Raw genomic sequence first — 13612 nt, 5'->3', positions numbered from 1 at the left:
ACTCTGCTCTGATATACACAAGAAGATCCCGATATGATACACTGAGTGGTATGGGGCTGGGAGCCTATTTATATGCCCCCAGATGGGCAGTCGGCCTGTTGAAAAAGGCCCTCTATGACTGTAGCAACAGTCGGCTAGCAGCACATGAGACCCACGACTGCATACATCCAGTCGGCCAGCAGTGAGACACTCCACGACTAATGTCTGAGCAGTCGGACAGCTCTACTGGGTCTCACTAGGTGGTGTACTTTGTTGCAGTTGTTTTCCCTATTTATTTCTTTATATAAATTTCTTTTTCTTTTTCTTTCTTTGGCTGCTGCTTTTGCTTTCCCCCGGATCTCTTGGAAGAGCTAGGGCCATTGCATTGTCAGTTGGGTGGTCCCCAGTGGGATGGACCAGTGGATGGCCAAGCCTGAGATATGCACTGAAATGTGACTATCAGTGAACAAGACATGGTCACTGGATGAAAGGATAGGCCAATGGAATAAATAGAGATCAAAGATGGTCAAGAGACCATAAGGAATGTAGATGACATCATCCCTAAAATTTAGGGAAACTGCTATTTTTGGACAATGATCAGATTTGAAATCTCTTCGCGTTAATCTCTCCAGAATGTTGCAAGGATCAATAATCACCAAAGGATGTCAAAATGTTAGCAGATTGGGAGATTTTTAGACCGAAAGGCTGGAACGGGAATGACTGCCATGTGGCAGCTTTTAGGCCAGTTTCTAAGTACAGGAGGCTGGGCGCTCGATTATCTTCCCCCTGGGCTCATTTTTGTGGTTTTTCAGGTGGATTGTTGTAGGTTAAGAGCTATTGGAGCTTCCCCTTCCCTGTTCTCTATGCATGAGGGTTGAGCTTGCTCCCCACTGCCTCTCTTAACCTATATTCAGCTATGGTAATGCCCCTCTAGTGGGCTTCTCTCATGAATTATGTACAGCTGTGTGGGGAATATGCTTTTAGGCTGAGGCAAGAGCCTCCTTTGATAGGAACAGGAGCAGCTAATTGCTGCTCCAAAGCAGGAACAGGTGAGGGTAGTTACCTCACCACGCAGGTGTCCAATTCAGCACTAAAGCAGTGCTGTTTTTGGACTGTTCAGGGGCTGTTCCAAGGCCCAATTGATGCCAGATTGCAGAGGGACCTTGCTAGGGTCTACCAGGACAGTGTGGTGGTTGTACAGAGCTGAAAACAGAGCTGAAAACAGGTCTGTACAGAAAATATAGCAAGCTGAAATTCACTGTTTGGGACTCAAATGGGTAGGTTGAGACCTGTGGAAGTGAACTCAGTCAGTTGGGATTCATTCTGAGTTGTTTTGGGACAGTTTTAGTGCTGTTATGCTGGCAAAATTCTTCCAGAACTTGTAAACTTCAGCAAGAACAGGTAGAGTGCCCAATTGCACTCCCGCTTTCTATTTTCAATCTCTTAATGAAGAAATAAATACCGCAAGGGGCGCCAGACTTCGGGGCCAATCTGGTGTTGAGCGAGGGAGCGAGGATTCTGTTTGTGTGTGTGTCATAAAGTCCAGGTATTTAATTGAAAGAATTACTGCGTTATGTGTCCATAGCCCGGTTTCACCAGCTGCCTCAGGGTTGCCTCCCAAGCCTCAGGGTTTCACCGTGGGTAATCTTTTAGCCCTTCGCTCTCTTATGGTCAGCTGACAATATGAGCCTTGGCCCGATTGAGCTCCTCTCCAACAATGTATTGAGCTCCTCTCTAACAATGTATTCAGCTCTTCTCTAACAATGTATCTCTAGTCTGACATATAGTTGTTTTAAATATATAGATACGATGAGTGACCACGGCCATAAAGTGAAGTTGGCGATCATCAAGTCTTTGCTACGAGGCACTGGACTTTCTGGAGATACACTGTCAGAGGCCATGACAGATTATGTGGAGATGGATGATGCGGGTTTAGACGGCACGATTGAGATTCTTGGGAGATTTAGTATGCCCGTAGTATGACCTGGAGAGGGTACATTCTCCCAGCCACATGCAGGAGTGGAGACGTCTTGGCATGCACATACTACTGCGCATCGGTAAGCTTCTTGATTGATAAAATAGTAATGTCATCCATTTTTTACATATAGAATTCTTAATATATATATCCTTTTGATGTCTTTGTTTGCTTAGGACTCCTATTCCAGTTACATCACATCACGAGAGTCAGCGGCTTACTCCTGATGTACCTCCTAGTACTCAGGTGACACCTAATTCACAGGGTAGTGGCCGTTCCTCCCGCAGGTATATCTTTTATGGCGATTTTACGGATTAAATATCAAGTATTTTTTACGAACTCACATCTCAATATATCGTATGTTTGTATTGCGCGTAGGCATCAGTGGCGGCGGCAGAGTACCACACCACCAGTGCCCCCACCACCAGTGCCCCCACCAGTGCCGATGCACACGTGCACTGGGACTTTGGGTGTCACATGCGACATCACACCTGATGGGGGTATCTTTCAGGTCGGAGCCGGCATCACCTTCAGACGACGGATGAGAGATCTTTGCATGTCATATCTACAGCGAGTTCATATACCATGGCAGTAAGTATTATTTAACTGACTTTATTTTGCAATGCAGCGATCAACTCGAGGATGACAAGAAATATGTCATCAACACACTGGAGATGGAGTTTGGGGCAGGATGGAGTCGGAAGTGGTTGCTGAAACAAATGTGTAAACTCCTGAGTCATTGACGCGACAATGCACGGTAAGTAGAGAGAGAGAAATGAAACAAAATGAAATGCTATATTTACGTCTTCAAAAGGCCAAAATGACCTATGAGACCAAAAAGATACCACCAGAGAGCTCTGATACCAATGGGCAGCATGGGGTGTGTTGCGGTTAAGGGTACTGCGGGTAGTCACTAAGGGTGCTGTTGGAACTACTGCCACGAAATGCTAGAAGACTGCTGGCTTCGATGGTCTACTGCTAGGCCAAGTCGATCCAGGGAACCTTGCTTGATTGCAGGTATTGAAGGTTGAGATGCTGATACTGGGGTTGAAACGCGAGATAGAAGCCTGTACACAACTAGAGTAAGAAAAACGAGTCTGAGGGGAATCGAACCCCGACACTAGCCATATGAGGCTATCACCACGAGACTCCCCACCACCCACCCTTGTTAGTAAGTTTATTAAAAAAAAAACAAGACTTCACAATGAATGATTTTGAGATTAAATCTTACCGAACATAGGCTGATCCGTGAGTTGATACGTAAGACTACTAGTCCTCATCACATCATCTCTGAGATAAATCGTCAATAAAATTTCATCTTCATTATCCTTGTTGACTTCTTTGAACTCCTCGATCGTTAAATTTGTGTTCACGTTCATTTCCTCCGTAGGCTAAACCACCTGTCAAAATACACGAATCAAAACTTTAGAATTATGTTTAGCTTTAAGAAATCTACATGTTATTGTTGCATGACGAGAGATCTCATTTACTTGCTTGAAGATACACTATGATACTTCATAAATGCCGACTATGGTTCCCACGTAACCAAGTTCACTGTCGATAAGATTTGTGTCTCTTGAACTTGCACGTGATAATTGCTTAAAAGAGGCAACAACGCAAGAATCCTGAGTTAGACGTAAGTCGTCTCAATAGATTTTATCCAAAGATGTTGTCCATAAGCCCACATGTTGGTATACATTCGACCCTACACCAAAACATAAATTATTAAAAAAAATTTGAGATTCATTTGTTTAGTTCAGAGTTTTCAAAACCAAACAAGTTACCTGTTTTTCACACCCGATCATAAACTCTCTTTGTTCCGTAGAGATTGGCTCATGATCACTAACCGCACGTTGCATACGGGTGTATAACCAATCCATGAAAGTAGGTACGTCCCCGTCTCATTATTTACATTGGTTTGACGTCTGGATCTCCTCTTTTTACGTTTACCAACTCGTTTGCTTGCAAGTTCCTCCTCGTACTCATCAACGAATTGTTGCATGTGTTCGCTATTATAGACAATGAAAGTAGAAATATCCACTTTATCTTGGATCTTCAGTCGAAAAGGGACTCCCTTACCGGACAATACCTTGTCATACATGGTAGAAGACGACTCATTTGTCCATATGCGTGGAGCTTCAGAATCGGTTTTCTCAAGGTATTCACAAACGTAATACATGCATTCTTCAAGCATCCATCCCTCTGCCATAGAACCCTTTGGTCTTGCTTTTTGACGTACATAACCTTTCAATACTCCCATAAACCTCTCGACCCAAAACATCCATCGAGTGCTGACAATACCAGCGAGCTCTATCTCGTCTACTAGATGGATTAGAAGATGAACCTGGATATCAAAAAAGGAGGTTGAAAATTCCTTTTCCATTAAACAAATAAGCTCTATACATTCACGCTTCTTTTGTGGAATTGACCCTTTGGCAATCTCTTTAGATGTAATCATCTATCAGTAAAAGAAAGAAGATATTAGAGATGTTATTGAATAAAGAAGATACGAAATAAAATTTTATACTAAAAATTAATGAGCGATAAATACCTTGCAAGCGATCCAAGGCGATATATCACATCTCGGACTCCTCTTGTAGTACATCCATCAATAACAAGGGGTAGAACATGCTACATACATGATTAATCCGATCAACAAACATACAAGAAAATAAATACTTTCAAAGATCTGAATAGATTTACCTTCACAAAATTGTGCCAATCGTGTGTTTTTAAACCAAACAAGCTCTTGTCATCTAGAGTGAACATGTTTCGACAAGATGCTCCATATCCTGGCGTACGAATCGATTGAATCTTCTTGTTGATAGTCTCCAGCTCTTCTGTCTTGAGCACCCATGGGGCAAGCTCATAGGTTGTCTCACGTCGAGTTTCATCACATAAAGTGGCCATAGATTGGGCTTTGAGTTTTGATCCTTTAAGTCATTTCTTGCAACCGCTGTGTCTTTCAAGCCAATGAGGTGTTGCCATAAGGTTTGACCAATGTTCTTGAATATGTGCATGGGATCAAGAAGATGACATATCCTCAAATCCTTCCAATATTCCAAAGTATACCATATCGAAGGACTTTGAGCTACAGTACGTTTTCCTCTCACTCGCTGCTTTATAGTGTCATCATCATCGCCGCTTATGATCTCCGACTCCGGATCGATAGCGGGTCCAACAGTCCACTTTAGATACCAATCCTTTGGTGTCATTGGTATTGGACATCTCCCTTCTTCTACCTTTCCATTAAAATGTATGGCTTGCCTTCTGTCTCGTAGATAATGATCCTCAGATAAAAATCGTCTATGTCGAAGATATATATTTTTGTTGAGGTTTTTGCTATAAGTCGATCTCAACTAATCACCACAAATTGGACAAGCTTTATAACCCTTGGTACATATCCCTGCATGGAAAACATAACAAAGATGATTAGCGTAATGAACATCATACAAACTTATGAAAGAATATATATATTTAAACCATTTACCCGAGAAAAAACCATATCCTGGAAAGTCGTGGATAGTCCATGCTAAAATTCCACGAACAATGAACTATCTTTGATCGATGCTTCTGGACATATCCATGACATCAATCCCTCTCCACAAATCTTGAAGATCGTCGATGAGAGGGGCCAAATAAACATTCAGATCTTTAACTTGTCGTTTTTCCGAAATTAAGAGTAAGAGCATTAAATGCTCTTTCTTAATGCTGAGATACGAGGGTAGATTATAGTTAATAACTACTATACTGGCCATGTAGACCATTTACTTGATCTCATTGAAAATGGATTCATGCCATCCAATGCTACACCCATCTTTAAATGGCGTGGTTCTTTTGCAAAATCTGGCCATCACAGATCAATATGCTTAAATGTAGGACAATCTGATGGAATTCGCATTACTCCATCTTTGCTCTTGTGCTCCGCTCCCCATGCATAAGCTTAGCTAATTCGGGACTTTGGAACATATGTTTTATACGCGGAGCCAGGGGAAAATGTCTCAATACCTTTCGAGGGACCTTACCTTTCTCCTCTTTATAATGAGGAGTTTGACATTTTGGACATGTCACACTGTCCTTGTACTGACCTCTATATAAAATACAATCGTTGGGACATGCATGTATAGAAGAATAGTCAAGTCCAAGACTACTTATCATCTTCTTCACCTCATCATGTGATGTAGGAAGGGAATTGCTTGTCGGCAAGAACTTTTGAGAGAGTAGCCTGCAAAGTCCATTAAAAATATGATCAATAAGAACAAAACATATTGTGATTACTCCTAAAATATTTAGATTAAAAAAAATGTTAGATTGTTACATACTTCAAAAATGCTGAAATGGATATATTACTCCATCCAAAACGGTTTTGAAGATTCAGAATAAGTAAGCTTGCACTGAGTCATGTCAGTTGGCTTCCTGCGTAGATACGCTTTAGAGCTTCTTCTCGAAGATACTTCTCGTTGTTATTAGGAATATCGCTCACACTATTATTTTGATACCAATCCTCAATAAAATCAGACATGCCATCGTCGTCATCAAAGATATGGTCCCGCACATTATTGAAGTCCTGAGAATATTGTTTTTTTAGTCTTGCATACGCATTAGGATCACTCCTCCGTAGGATCCTCATGCACTCTATTGACATGTGAGATACGTCATGTGAACGTTGATTTGTGATATTGTCGATGTCACAATCCGGAATCTACATATTTAAAGGCAATATCAATAGCATGCTTCTATATAAAAGAAAAGATAGATACAAAATAGTTACAAACAATAAAAAATGATTATCAAATTAAAATAGAGACAGTAGAGAACGTAGTGCAAATTAAACTATAGAATTAGGGTACAAGAGGTCCAATAACATTAGGAAATGTATACAATGAAGCTCTCAATCCTCATCTAGTAAGGATGCTCGTGGAGGTCTACGCCATCCATAATTGACCAGCAATTCATCACCAGCATGCAATGATCTAATAGCATTGACAACTATGTATCTTTCTACATCCCTGCTCATATGTTCTGATTCATGACTATTCTCACACTCCACAAACGTGCAATTGGTTCTTGAACTCATCCCTCGACTACTATTGATTAAACCTGCTATGTTTCCTAGAGTAAGGTCTTCCATCAACATAGAGTCTTTGTCCTTCTGCATGTGTGATCCCTCTATCAGAAAGAGAGGTTGCATTGAGACATAATCCATAAGTACTCATGCTCTGAATGTAGCGAGTAAGCTGATGCCATGGACCCCATCTATATATAGATCCACAGAAAGACATAAGGGTGATCTCTAAACGAGGGGGCTGATGCCATGGACCCCATCTATATATAGATCCACAGAAAGACATAAGGATGATCTCTAAACGAGGGGGCACATGTAAATCCTGTGCAATAAAGAGGCCTCGTCCTGCTCCACTAATGGTAGATGGACCAATCATGTAGCGACTGCCCCAGAAGCTGAAAACCACTCCATCTAAAGGAAGTGATTCTCTCTGCCATCCTCCGTATCGTCTGCGATCATACATCTGTACTAGAGAATGCAAACGAGTAGGCAAAGGATGATCTCCACCCGTCTCGGCCTCCAAAGTAGGAGGTAGAGGATGTCGAGAAACCTCGAGCTGCAGCAAAACTGACAAGTGACCTGTCCATGCCGTATGTGAGGGACATGTGCACCACTAATAGTGAAGTCATCCTCGTCTCATCAAGTGAATATACCTACATATATGATATGGTTACATTATATATGAGCCTTTGATTTATAAAATAACCAATAATAAAACTAAGGGAGAACAGTCACATACCATAGGTCGATGTCACTCCTCAGGTGGCGGTGCTCGCTTAAAAGTACCATGAGTCATCTCATGTGAAAAGCACTCCCGTCGTGGCCTCCGATATGTGCCACGACAACGAGTGCACCAGCATATAATAGACTCGTCGTAGTAGAAATCATCTCATAAACGGGTTCATGTGCAGTATTGGAACTCTGTGCACCCCAATCACCACAAGTAGGAGGTGGTGGTGTACCCTCTGATTGGTCCGAATCTGATTTTCAAGTACCATAAAAACACGAGTCATTAATCAAATGATCGAGAAGAAAAAAGCAATGCATGAAAGAAAACATTGAAATCTAACAAGTTCTATGGTATGCAATATGAAAAATAAACAGACGCTATGGTGGAGACAAACAAGAGGAGGGCTGATATGTGCATGGAGACATGGCAATACTTCCGCAAGGAGAGACGCCTACGCATCACTTTTCCTCAGTAGAAGGTGCGTGCCTTTGCTAATGTGTATTAGAATTAATTTGAACTTTGATAGATTGATTCTAAATATTCTCTAATCTGTGTCATTTTGTTTAATGAAATTTACATAGACGGCAGCACGAAAGAGACTGCAAGTTGGTCACACATCTAGACTAGGCCGGATGGGTCGAGATGGATTTATGGCCACATTTGTGAGTATAAATCGTTCTAATTTTAACTTTCAAAGATATTATTATTGAATGAAGAAATCAATAAGTCTTTGGTTATGTCTTGATGCAGACCAAAGACTATGGTCGTGTACCTAAGGCACAGGAGATGGAGTACGCTACATACTACGGGTACTGTGCTTTGCAGGCGACACTTCCGGACACGCCTGTTCCACTTGTGGGTATCACTGATTTATTTTGTGGTTTATTTTCATATTAACTGTAATATATTCTTATTTGATTTCACTAAGTAATGCAGGAGCAACATGGCGAGGAGGACATGACAGAGGTGGCTCGACAAGAGGCCGAGGGGCGACGACGAGAGTCTGAGGCGGGCGGCGGTGGCAGCGTGATCCCGGGTGGGGACGCGGGTGGTGGCGGTGGTGATGGTGGTGTTGTGGTTGGGGGCACGGGTGGTGGCAGTGCTGATGTTGATGATGATTCCGAGTCTGATAGTAGCGACTCATGTAGTGATGGCTCACGTAGTGATACTTAGTGATCTATTTTGTATATGAGAGGATTGATCACCACACACTGTAGACACATGTACATATATTTGTTGATGATATATATTGACATATGTTCTTGTTGCATCGCTGAATTTGTCTATTGTCAAACAATTAATTATTTGTCGGTAAGTTAATTAGCCTAAGTATGTGCGAGAAGCTAGAACGTTATTTATTTATCTGTATGTTTTAAAACAAAACAAATCCTAAACAAGAAAAGAGGTGAGTCCACAATGTAACACATCAAAAGAAGCAAAAGATTGGCAAGCATCACCAATTTCTCAAAAGCTCTTGGAAAGCTAGATAGAGAGACAAATCAAAAACTTTATCGCAGTTCCAGTGACTGTTTTTCTATGTTAGGCTCTAATATTAACAAGCTTTTGATTTTCATATTTTTTGCAGGGGTCCCTGATTGTACGATAGATCCGAACCATAAAGTTTCAAAGCACGTGATTTCAAAGTACCAATTTATGTACCACGTACCTGTACCATGTAACCATTTGCAAGTACGAGGCTTCAACATGATACCCGACTTAAGTACCAAGTCTAACACTAAAAAGCTTTCTTTGTTTCCATGTTTATTGCTTAAGGTACCCCAAAGTTAGACCGACCAATTGATACCATATATCATGTATCAATTGCGAGTTCGAAGTTTCATTATGGAGCCTGATACTAAATCAAGTACCAAGCACCGAATCTAGTACCAAGTACCATGTACCAAGTATCAAGTACCATGTACCAATTACTATGGACCATGTACCAATTATCAAGTACCATGTACCAATTACTATGGACTATGTACCAATTATCATGTACCATGTGCCAATTACTATGGACCATGTACCAATTATCATGTACCAATTACTATGGACCATGTACCATGTACCAAGTACCAATTATCATGTACCATGTACCAATTACTATATGGACCATGTACCATGTACCAAGTACCATGTACCGATTACCATGTACCAAGTATAGTGCACCAAGTACCATGTACCAAGTAGCTTGAAAATAGTTATTATTAAAAAAGTTTTTTAATTGCCGTTTTTTGTCCCCGTTTCCGTTCGTCGGGATTGCTTACATACATACATACATACATACATGCATGCATGCATGCATGCATGCATACAATGTGCATGCATACATACATGCATGTATATACATACATACATACATAATATGACATACATACTGTAAGGACCCTTTTTGATATAGACATGTATATACAAAATTTTGGCATAAAGACTTAATTTTTGGTTGTGTATATTTTGTCTCTTAGTAAAATAATATATTTTGAGTCAATTACTAACATGTCTGGGGCATAATAGAAGTACGCCACCATTTGCTTCTCTAGTCTTCATTTTGAAGGAAAATACGATCTGGAATGCAGATCCGGAAAGAGCCGGAATATCTATATGAATCGGAATGCAGACCGGAATAGAGTTCCAGAAGGCAGAGAGATGGGTACAAAGGAGATCCGAAAGAGTGCGGGACAGTACGGAAGAATGCGGGACATGAACCTTTCGCAAGCCGTACGGAAAACCAGTCAGATTCTGTACGGAAATAAGAGAGTACGGGATACCGGATGAGAGCAGATGCCGGATGAGATACATACATACATAATGTCTTACATACATACATATATGTATACATATACAATGCATGCATGCATGCATTATGTATGCATAACATATGTATGTACTACTATGTGTGTATGTACTATGTATGTACATACATTATGTATACATATACAATGCATGTATGCATGTATATATGTATGTACTACTATGTGTGTATGTACTATGTATATACATGCACATTGTATATGTGTGTATATGTATATTTATATGTATATATATATGTATTATATAGATATATATATAATATGACATATGTACTACATATGACATACATCCGTGCATATATATATATACATATATAATGCATGCATGCATGCATTATGTATACAGAACATACGTATGTACTATTATATGTGTATGTACTATGTATGTACATGCACATTGTATATGTGTATGTATATGTATATGTATATGTATATGTATATGTTTATGTACATGTATTATATAGATAAAGTAAAGCTTGAAAATAGTTAAAGTTAAATAAATTTTTTTGAACTGTCAATCTTTGTTCCATCCCCACGATGGCCCTATCCCCTTCCCCGCTCCCGTTCGTCGTCAGGAATGCTTACATACATACATACATGCATGCATGCATGCATGCATACAATATACATACATACATAGATGCATGTATATACATACACACATGCATGGATTCATACACTGTAGATACATATATACATGTGATATACATACATATATACATAATGTCTTACATACATACATATATATATAATGTCTTACATACATACATATATAATGCATGCATGCTTGCATTATGTATGTATGTAAGACATATATACATAATGTCTTACATACATACATATATAATGCATGCATGCTTGCATTATGTATGCATAACATTAAACATATGTATGTACTACTATGTGTGTGTGTACTATATATGTGCATGCACATTGTATATGTGTATGTATATGTATATGTATATGTATTATAAAGATAAAGTAAGGCTTGAAAATAGTTAAAGTTAGAGTGTTTCAATTTCAAAAATTAACAATAAAAGAGAGCTAGATAGCATTGTTTACCAGAATTCATGTTCGTTTATGCATCGGTGTTTGACCAATCTCCGCAAAAACAACGACAGCACAGAGTGCAATCACAATTGCAAGATAGCAAGCGACAAAGAGAGCAACAGTAGGTAGATCATGAGAAAAATATAGACAACATTATGTTTAATGTAAATGAATCAACAACCGGTATATAAATTTTGTAGTTGTCCGTTTTTTTCCGTTGCGCGTCATCGCTTAAGCGACGTAATGTCGAATCGTCTCTTAAGCGATTGAGCCTCGCTTAAGCGACATTAAATAACTTTTTAAAATTTCGTCGCTTATGCGATGCATATGCATCGCTACAGAAGTCGCTATTGTCGTTGCTTAAGCGACATACAACAGCGATGCCTGTAGCGATGGCTCGAGACGTCGCGTAAGCGACGCTTTTGCGTCGCTTCTGTCGTCGCTACGAGCCTATGGACTAGTAGTGACAAGGGGTGGGCTATAGATACCCAAATCCTCTATGCTCCTTTGCACTCTCATAATGAAATGGAGTGATCATAAAGCTAAGATAAGGGACAATCACCATGGATTAATACAAGATTAAGGAATAATCTCATATAATGGCCATGATGCCTAAGTGAGTTAACGTCCCACCAAGTGGACAGAAATAGCTTTCCACAAGCCAAGGTATGAGAGCCATGAGGCTCCAAGAGTAAAGATGACCAATATCAAAAGACGTCAAAAGATATCAAAAGGTATAATAGTAGTCCATGAGCCCCCTTTTATACTTGAGCCTATGACCAAGATCCTAAACCTAATCTAAAGTTGTTGCTTTATTACAAACCATCCCCTCCTATAATGATTATCTTCGAAATCAAAGAGTGGTCATGAAAAAATCAAATATATACAAAAGACTATCTATAAAAGTCAAAAATCATGACCAAGGCACTGTCATGGAAGACCCAAATACCATAACATGAAAAGTATGATTCCCAGGTTCAAATGGAAAGGATGAGGGCCTCCCATTTGATGATGAAGCTAAGCAATCTTCCACCTGGATCAAAGGGAAAGAGTGAGAGACGACTGTCGATGAGATGAAAGCAGTCGAATATCTCCCAGGGTTAAAGTAAAGTGCAAGAAGCCAATGTCAATGACAAGGCTAGGTAAGAATCCTCGTGGAGGATCAAATGGATAAATGAAGTACACATCATGGAGCCTCAAATCTAATGTGACAATAGCTCCTGGGTCAAAAAGAAAGCTCAAGCCCAAGGGATAGCTCATCAGCCCATCCTTGTGGACTAAAACATGGAAATGACATTGAAGGCATCCGCCAAATGGAAGCAAAACTCCTAATTGGAATGTCAAATGGTTCATGTAGATCAAGACCAAGAGATGTCACAAGTGCATCGGAATGGTATGCATCTGTATACGAAAGCTCTCGCACTTAACATGAATCTAGTTCCATGGGTTCTCCCCCGCTTTTCACCAAAGGTGGAGATGCTGTGATCACCAAGGAGAAGGAAAGAAAGAGAACTGCTGCTTTGATGTTCATTGCTATGAGGCGTCATATCATCTTAGTAGCCATCATCTTAGTAGTGCATCAGTGTAAAGTGCTTCATTGCCTTCAAGGAGGCTCCCAGCCTTGGGTCGTCAGCACGACAGCAGAGAGTGCTTCATCACATCCAAGGCTCAATGCAGAGGCTCCCAGTCTTGGGGTCGCTAGCGATAGCAGAGAGCGCTCCATGGTCTTTAAGACTTTCTGTAGAGGCTCTTAGCCTTGGGGTCGCCCGTTGATAGTAGAGAGTGCTTCATCTCCTTTAGGCTCAGCATAGACAATAAGCGTAGCACACTTTTCTCATCACTATCATAGACAATAAGCGTAGCACACTTTTCTCATCACTAGCACAGTCACACACAAGCGTAGCAACGTTTTTTTTTCATCAGCTTGTGAAAACTATTTTTTTCTTTAAAACAAAAGCTTAGCAAACAAAGCAAGCCATTATCATTGAGCTTGCTCAATGATA

At 40.2% G+C, this 13612-nt stretch overlaps 1 pseudogene; it reads left to right on the top strand.

The window, feature by feature from the left end:
• Positions 1-1788: 1788 nt before the first annotated feature.
• LOC147604884 (uncharacterized) lies at positions 1789-10524 on the top strand (annotated as a pseudogene).
• Positions 10525-13612: the final 3088 nt, after the last annotated feature.

Source organism: Cibotium barometz, chromosome 60 (assembly GCF_041138505.1).
Source record: "Cibotium barometz isolate CiBa-2024 chromosome 60, ASM4113850v1, whole genome shotgun sequence".
NCBI lineage: Eukaryota > Viridiplantae > Streptophyta > Polypodiopsida > Cyatheales > Cibotiaceae > Cibotium > Cibotium barometz.
Note: the sequence above shows the minus strand (reverse complement) of the source record. Positions and strands in the feature narration are given on the sequence as shown.